Source organism: Psammomys obesus, unplaced genomic scaffold (assembly GCF_907164565.1).
Source record: "Psammomys obesus unplaced genomic scaffold, mPsaObe1.curated_primary_1811, whole genome shotgun sequence".
In the NCBI taxonomy this organism is placed as follows: Eukaryota; Metazoa; Chordata; class Mammalia; order Rodentia; family Muridae; genus Psammomys; species Psammomys obesus.
In genome coordinates, this window is record NW_026596039.1 from 19,195,709 (window position 1) to 19,202,641 (window position 6,933).

Sequence of the window (6,933 nt, forward strand, 5' to 3'; positions counted from 1 at the left end):
TACCAGTGTGTCTCCAAATACAAACCCCTTTCACACCCATCCACCTCTAACCCTTCCCGGTTCCCGCCTTCAACAAACCTCACTTAAGTTATACTTTCTCACCAGTCTTCCTAAGTGAATGGATTACCATGCCAGAGCAAATTTTATGGTGAAGACGACTAGCAACAGGGCATGCAATTTTGTTGCCACATGAAAGGGTAAACTGTGCAGGTTGGGACTTGAGATGGCCCCAGTGTTTTAGGACTGAGCTGGAAGATAAGAAAATCAAATCCTTCCCATCTTCAAAAATTCATGGGGGAAGTAATCTCTAACAAGAAAAATCTGTAACAAACATGGCTTTGACTTACAAATTTTTACATGCTTACAGAGGTACAATTTTTAAAAAAAAGAGAAAAAAAAGTTAAACAACAACCAAACCCATGCTAGACAATTCTCATTTTGTTTCTTCGAAGCACTTGGTTGTAGCTTTCATAACCTGTTAAAAGATTCAAATTCCAATTTGCCTCTTACTGCCTGTGCTTCCTCTTAGCAGTTTGGAAAGTGTAAGTTATGCCTGCAGCGATACTTTAATTCTGCTTTAGTTCTTATACTCTAAGGCTTTACTGAAAGGATTTACACCAGTTGGCAAGTGTTCATTTAAAATAAAAGCCACTTCTGGGACAAAACTACAAAAAAACAGAACAAAACAAAAACACCGCACACAAAAGAACAACAAGCAATTCATTGGTCATTTAAAAATATTCGTAGAGCCATTAAAGTCAGCCAACACAACCGGAGTATTTCAACCAGCTCCTGCCAGTCACTGTACAACTCTTTCTCGTCTGGTTGGCACCATCTTCTCCATAGGCTGTCCTCAGCAGAGGGGGAGGTGTCCGATAGCCTCTTTATTTAGTAAGACGGAGATGACTCCGTTCTACAACTCAATTGGCACATTCTCCCTCACAGAGCCCATCTCATCCCAATCCCTCAACAGCCAATGAGCCAAACAACACTACCAACATTTAGAGAATTTATGTCTCAGAAATCTAAACCACTTCATCCCTCGCTCATGTCCTCCAAACTTCCCGAACCTCCAAGTCGGGCGCAACGGACTGCTTGCCTCTGGTGCCCGGCCTTGCTGACTATTTTTCCCTTACCACAGCGTCCAGCTGCTCTGTCCCCGACCCTTTCGAGCCCCTCTTTCCATCCTTTACCCCCACTCAATGGAGCCCTATCACTTTTACTTCCACCAAGTCCTCTCTGCCAATCTCCAGGCTCTTCTCCAATCACCCCAACCCCACCTAAGCTCGCTCTGCAGTTCCCGGAGACCCCTTACCTTTCCCATCTCTTTATTTCAACCCACTCCTCTGGGCCCAGGCAGGACCGGGCTCCTCCCGGCGCTCACTTTTTCTCAGCGGTCCCCAGCTTCGCTGCGTCTCCCCTACACACCTGCCTCGGCTCCCATTCCGGCCCCCTCCACCTGCCACAGCCCCGCTCCCGCCGCGGCTGAAAGAACACAAACCCGCGCCGCTCACCTATGCGCAGCGTTCCGGGCTCCCGAGTCGGGAGGAGGCGGCCGCTCAGGCCCCGGCGCAGCAGCTGAGCCTCCGACTCCTCCGCAGCTGGGGGCCACAGCCGGGGCGGGGCCCGCACCGGAAGCCGTGCCGAGGGGCCCGGCCGTCCGCGGGCGGGGGAGGGGCCAGGGGCGGGGCCTGCGGACGGGGGCGGGGCCCGAGAGCGGAAGCAGCTAAAAAGGGAAGGGGGCGGGGGTGGGTGAATGGGCTGAGTCGGAAGTGGCCCCTAGAGACCGCCCTCCGGGCAAGACCGTGGGCGGAACTACTTAGGGCGGGTGGCAGCTTCAGCCAATGAGAAAGCGCAGACACAGAGGAGTTCCGGCGGGAGCTCGTTCGCGGGGAGTTGAAAAAACAGGGGTAAGTGTGGTCTGCTCTTACTTCTGGCTGCGGAGGTTGACCATTGCGTGCGATAAGTTGAAGAATGGAGGCAAGAACGCTATGTTTCAGCCAGTCTTCATCAAGCATTCCCGCCCCTTTTCAGGTTTTCTCTGAGCTTCACTTATTGAAGCGAGATTTTCCTCTTCCCCAGGAACTGCTGCAGCTCCTGGAACACCACCCTCCATCCACCCCAACTCGACCCCGGTCACAGTAGTTGATATTTTCTTTCCCAAGGTTCCAAAGGTAGGGGCTGCGTGCTGAATCCTGGCAACGCTTATACAATAAAACAACAAAACCTTGCATCTGAGACGTTCGGCTACGGTAAACATCTGTCCGTTTATGGGTGCACCTTCTTGTTTTAACTTTCTCCTATCTGACCATCTTTCTTGATCCAGAGTCTAAGGCTCACTTAACGTTGGGCCTTACAACAGTTTTTCAATCCCAGCCAAAACCTAGATCATATTACCAGGTTTCTTTTCTTTCCTCTCTCTCTTTCTTCCTTTTTATTTTTATTTTTTCCTCTTCTAAGACAAAGCCTCTCACTGAATTTGTCGCTCACTATTTAGCAAGAGTAGTTGACCAGCAAGCCCTAGGAATCTTCTGTCTCCCTCCCCAGCGCTAAGATTGTAGGTGTGCACCACACTAGGCTTTTTAGATGTTGGGTATCCAATATTAGGCCCTTGGTGCAAAGCACTTAACTAACGAATCTGTTTCCTCAGTTCCTAATGACTTTTTTTCTTGAATTAAAAAAAATTTTTTTTTTAGTGTGTGTAAGAGCACTTAGCCACTTCCTCCTGCCTTGCTCAAGAATTGTAACATAACTCTTCATCTTTATCAGAAACTCCAATCTCTTACACATTAACCTTCACTTCCTTCCTTATCCTAGATACAATGGTACATCATTATAACCCCAGTCTTTCAATATCACCCTAACATTCCTTTTTCTCAACTAAGACCTCTACCCAGAAGACACTAATGTAATTTTCATACCTGTTTCTTCTCAAAGAAAATGATCTGATTGAGCCAGGTGCCGTGGCGCATGCCTGTATCCCAGCACTCGGGGAGGCAGAGGCAGATGGATCTCTGTGAGTTCGAGGCCAGCCTGATCTACAAAGTGAGTCCAGAATAACCAAGGCTACACAGAGAAACCCTGTCTCAAAAAAACAAAACCGAAGGGGAAAAAAAAGGAAAGAAAAAAGAAAACTGTGTGAAAATGATTGAAATCACTAAATTATCCAGTGGCTTCAAAGTACATTATATTCTATTCAGCTTGATCCTCACTATCTCTGAGTCTCTGGCTCTGTATTCACATGTCACTTCCTCTGATTACCTTACCAAGTAAGTAACAGAAAATGTAAAATACCCTGAAATCTAGACACCTACTTACATGTGTTCCCATCCTGTCTTCCCCTTTTATAAATTATGCAGTCAAAATTACCAAATTCCTTGTACATGCCTGGCCAGGCTCTCACTTCAGTATTTATTGAGCAGCAGACAAAACCCATTTCCTGCCTTCAGTGATCTTTCCTGGTTCTAGAGAAAGCAAGCAAAATACATACTGTCAGATAAGTGCTATGCGGAACAAAGCAGGGTAAAGATTAAACAGTGGTGTCAAGCAACTTCTATTTTTAGATGCTGGAGAAGAACTCATTGATAAGGAGCTCTTAAAGGGAAATGAGACTGATTTGATCGGGCAAGCCTCATCTGGTGGATATCTAAAGGAAGAATGTTTGAGCAGAGGAGACAGCATATTTAAATGCTCTGAGTTAAGAACATGTTTGGCGGAGCTGGAGAGATGGCTCAGTGGTTAAGTGCACTGTCTGCTCTTCTAAATGGAACTGGGTTCAGTTCCCAGCAACCATATGGCAGCTCACAGCTGTCTGTAATGCCAATGCTAACGGATCTGAGACCTTCACACTAATGCACATAAAATTAAATAAACTATTTAAAAAAAAAAAAAAAAGAAGAACATGTTTGGCAGGTCCTTAGGAAGGGAACACTAACAATAACAAGGAAACAAAACTCATAGCAGACAGACTTTTATGGCTGAGTCAGAGGCAAATGTAGAGACTACATAAAGAAGTAGCCAGGTGCTCAACCATGCAGACCAGTGTAAACTATAAAAACAATGTTGCCAGACACTACTAACACCAATGAGAAGTTTTGAGCCAAAAGGTGACTTGATCACACATAAATCTCTAAAAGAACCGTTCTGGTTGTGGCACAGAGAATAGACTATGATGCTAGAGAGATAAAAATAAAAGTAATAATCCTGGAAGAAGATTATGTCTCCTGAGGTAAATATCACTAGAGGTAGTGAGAAGTGATCAAATTCAAGGTCTATTTTGAAAGAAAAGCTGCCAGGATTTGCTGGTATCCTGCTTATATAGGAGGAGAATCAAGAAGGATATCAGATTTGGAGCCCAATTAACTAACTGGTAGAATTGTAGTACCATGCTGGGGGATGTTTTCACATAGATGATTAGCAAGAAAGAGGAACGCAGAATTGGTATGTATAACAACTTGACATTAGATATTATAACATAATAAAGACATTTTGTTGAGTCAAACAAATCAGTCACAAAATTACACTCTTGAAACTAGAAAAATATGGAGGGGTGATTAAAAGGGGTAGCAAAAATCCTTTTTAGTTTTTAGTGTTCTTACTTTAATTTGGGGGAGCCCGTTATATGCATAGAGACCACAAAGAGGACCTTGGGTGTCCTGTTTTATCCTTGTCTATCTTACTGCTTTGAGAGAGGGTATTTCACTGAATCTAGAATTAGGTTGGTGGTCAGCAAGCCCCAGAGATCCTCCTGTCTCCTACTGCCCCATAACACTGAGATTTTATGGATTTGAACTCCAGTCCTCATGCTTGCACAGCACATTGAGCTATCCAGTATGAACTTCTCTTTTTCTTCGCAAAAAAAAAAAAAAAAAAAAAAAATTATATAGCCTTAAGTTCCTCTTCATAATTCTCAGAAATCTCCCTTTAACCTCTTGCAATATTTTATCTTTCAGTATTCAAGCAAATTCAAGTTTCACCCACTCTTACTGTATTGTTTTGTTATACTTGCTAGGCAAACACTTTGCTACTAAGCTATATTTACAGCCCCTTACTCTGTTTTGATTACTATAACAGAATACCTGAGTCTGGGCACTTTACCAAGCAGTGATGGTGCATGCTTTTAATCCCAGCACTTGGGAGGAAAAGGCAGGTGATCTCTGTGACTTTGAGACCAGCTGTTCTACAGAGTGAGTTTCAGAACAACCAGGGCTATACAGGAAACCCTGTCTTGAAAAACCCAGAAACAAACAAGCAAACAAACAACAAAATGTGCAGGGGGCTGGGAAGATAGCTAAGTCTTTGGAGTGGTTGGTACACAAGCATGAGAACTTCCATACTATTCCCATATTAAAAAGAAAAAGAAAATTCTTGTAATCATAGTGCTGGAGAGACAGAGATAGGTAGATGCCAGTGGCTGTGGGCCACCCAGCCTAGCATAACCCTGCTCCCAGGCCAGTGAGAGGCCCTAGATCCAAAACCAAGATGGACAGCGCCTGGGAAAAAGATACCTGAGGCCCTCTAATGTCCATACGTATTCCTGTATATACACATGTGAAAAAGTCTAAGATTGACAGACCCAATCTGGGGCCTTCATGCTTTATCATCCCACCGCAGAACAAAGAAGAACAAAGAAGTGCCTTTCCCTTACCCCAACATTATGTGACTAAAGCATTATATTTCACTATTCCTTTCAAAACTTAGAAGTTTCCCCCTGGCAGTGAGCAAAGAGATATCTTGGTGGTGGCGTTCATGTATCAGCCAGGGGCAGAGCAGATGGCAGCCCTCTGTTTGTCTTAACTTGATGCCTGGCTTGGTGGCCAAAGCTGTTTTATGCCTAGGACTCATAAAAATAAAATAATAAAATAAAATAAAATAAAATAAAATAAAATAAAATAAAATAAAATAAAAAATAAAGTAAAATAAAATAAAATAAAATCCAGGCAGCGAATCGTGGGAGGAGGAAAATAGAGACTTGAGTTCTGCCACGCTGTGAGGCACAGGTGAGGAAATCTACCCACAGAGCCCCACCTACCACCACCAAGCTCAGCACAAGAGGAGGAAGACAGACAGAGACCTCCGGAGTGCCACACCTCCACAGACCTGCCTTCAGGCACACGGCACAGGCAGGCCCTAACACCCACTTGCCACCATGCCACACAACACCACCAGATGGAGGATGTCACCCTGAGGCCCACCAGCTTTTAGCAGGACCAGCCACGCCACCATGTATGTGGTGGTCAGATGAAAGAGAAGTGGAAGAGCTTGAGCATTATGAAGAGAGCTGGAACTGGAGACTTGAGGGTGGGGAGGAGTAGCTTGTTGTGAGCGGCCAGCCCCACCACCTGGGGCTATGGGGAGGCTTCAGCCTGAGCTGCTGCTGAGGGCCATGTCTGGGTCCATGGCTACGCAGCAGCGGCAGGGGTTGGTGCTGATGTCTGTGGCTGATACTACCACTAGAGAACATGGATCTGTCCCTGGTCAGGGCAGCTGCTAGGATTACCTGGATGTCCAGGAGATGTGCAGAACTGGCCCCACCCCTCACTGGCTTCGGTGCTGTGGAGAGATGGCCCTACCTCTCACCAGTTTCACGCAGGCAGCACAACAGAGCTGGCCCTGGTGTGGGTGAGCCACCTGAGAGCACGGATGTGGGAAAGCTAACCCCACTACTTGCCTGTTGTAATGAGCCTGTAAGACAGCAAAGCTGTCAGGAGCAAAGTTAAGAGACATTTTTGGTGACAGTGACTGGGCAATGCCCCTAAGACATTGAGAGCTTGTAAGACAGCAGAGCTGTCAAGGATAGATAAGATATTCGTAGTAATAGTAACTAAGAACGCTCTTAAGGCAGCTGATATGTGTGCGTGTGTGTGTGTGTGTGTGTGTGTGTGTGAAAGAATGATAAGTTAAAGCTATGCCCTGAAATATGTATAAAAACTG

At 45.3% G+C, this 6,933-nt stretch overlaps 1 protein-coding gene and 1 non-coding gene across 2 annotated transcripts in view; one reads left to right on the forward strand and one right to left on the reverse strand.

The window, feature by feature from the left end:
* Arid3b (AT-rich interaction domain 3B) overlaps nucleotides 1–1,608 on the reverse strand; it is a 43,308-nt gene extending 41,700 nt beyond the window's left edge. The window contains exon 1 of the mRNA XM_055622416.1: nucleotides 1,515–1,608. The gene's annotated coding sequence lies outside the window, so the exon portion shown is untranslated. The remainder of the gene's footprint in view (nucleotides 1–1,514) is intronic.
* A 4,097-nt stretch (nucleotides 1,609–5,705) lies between these two features.
* On the forward strand, nucleotides 5,706–5,846 carry LOC129687852 (small nucleolar RNA SNORA48). Its single transcript, XR_008721821.1, has one exon. It is a non-coding gene; the product is annotated as a small nucleolar RNA SNORA48 (small nucleolar RNA).
* Nucleotides 5,847–6,933: the final 1,087 nt, after the last annotated feature.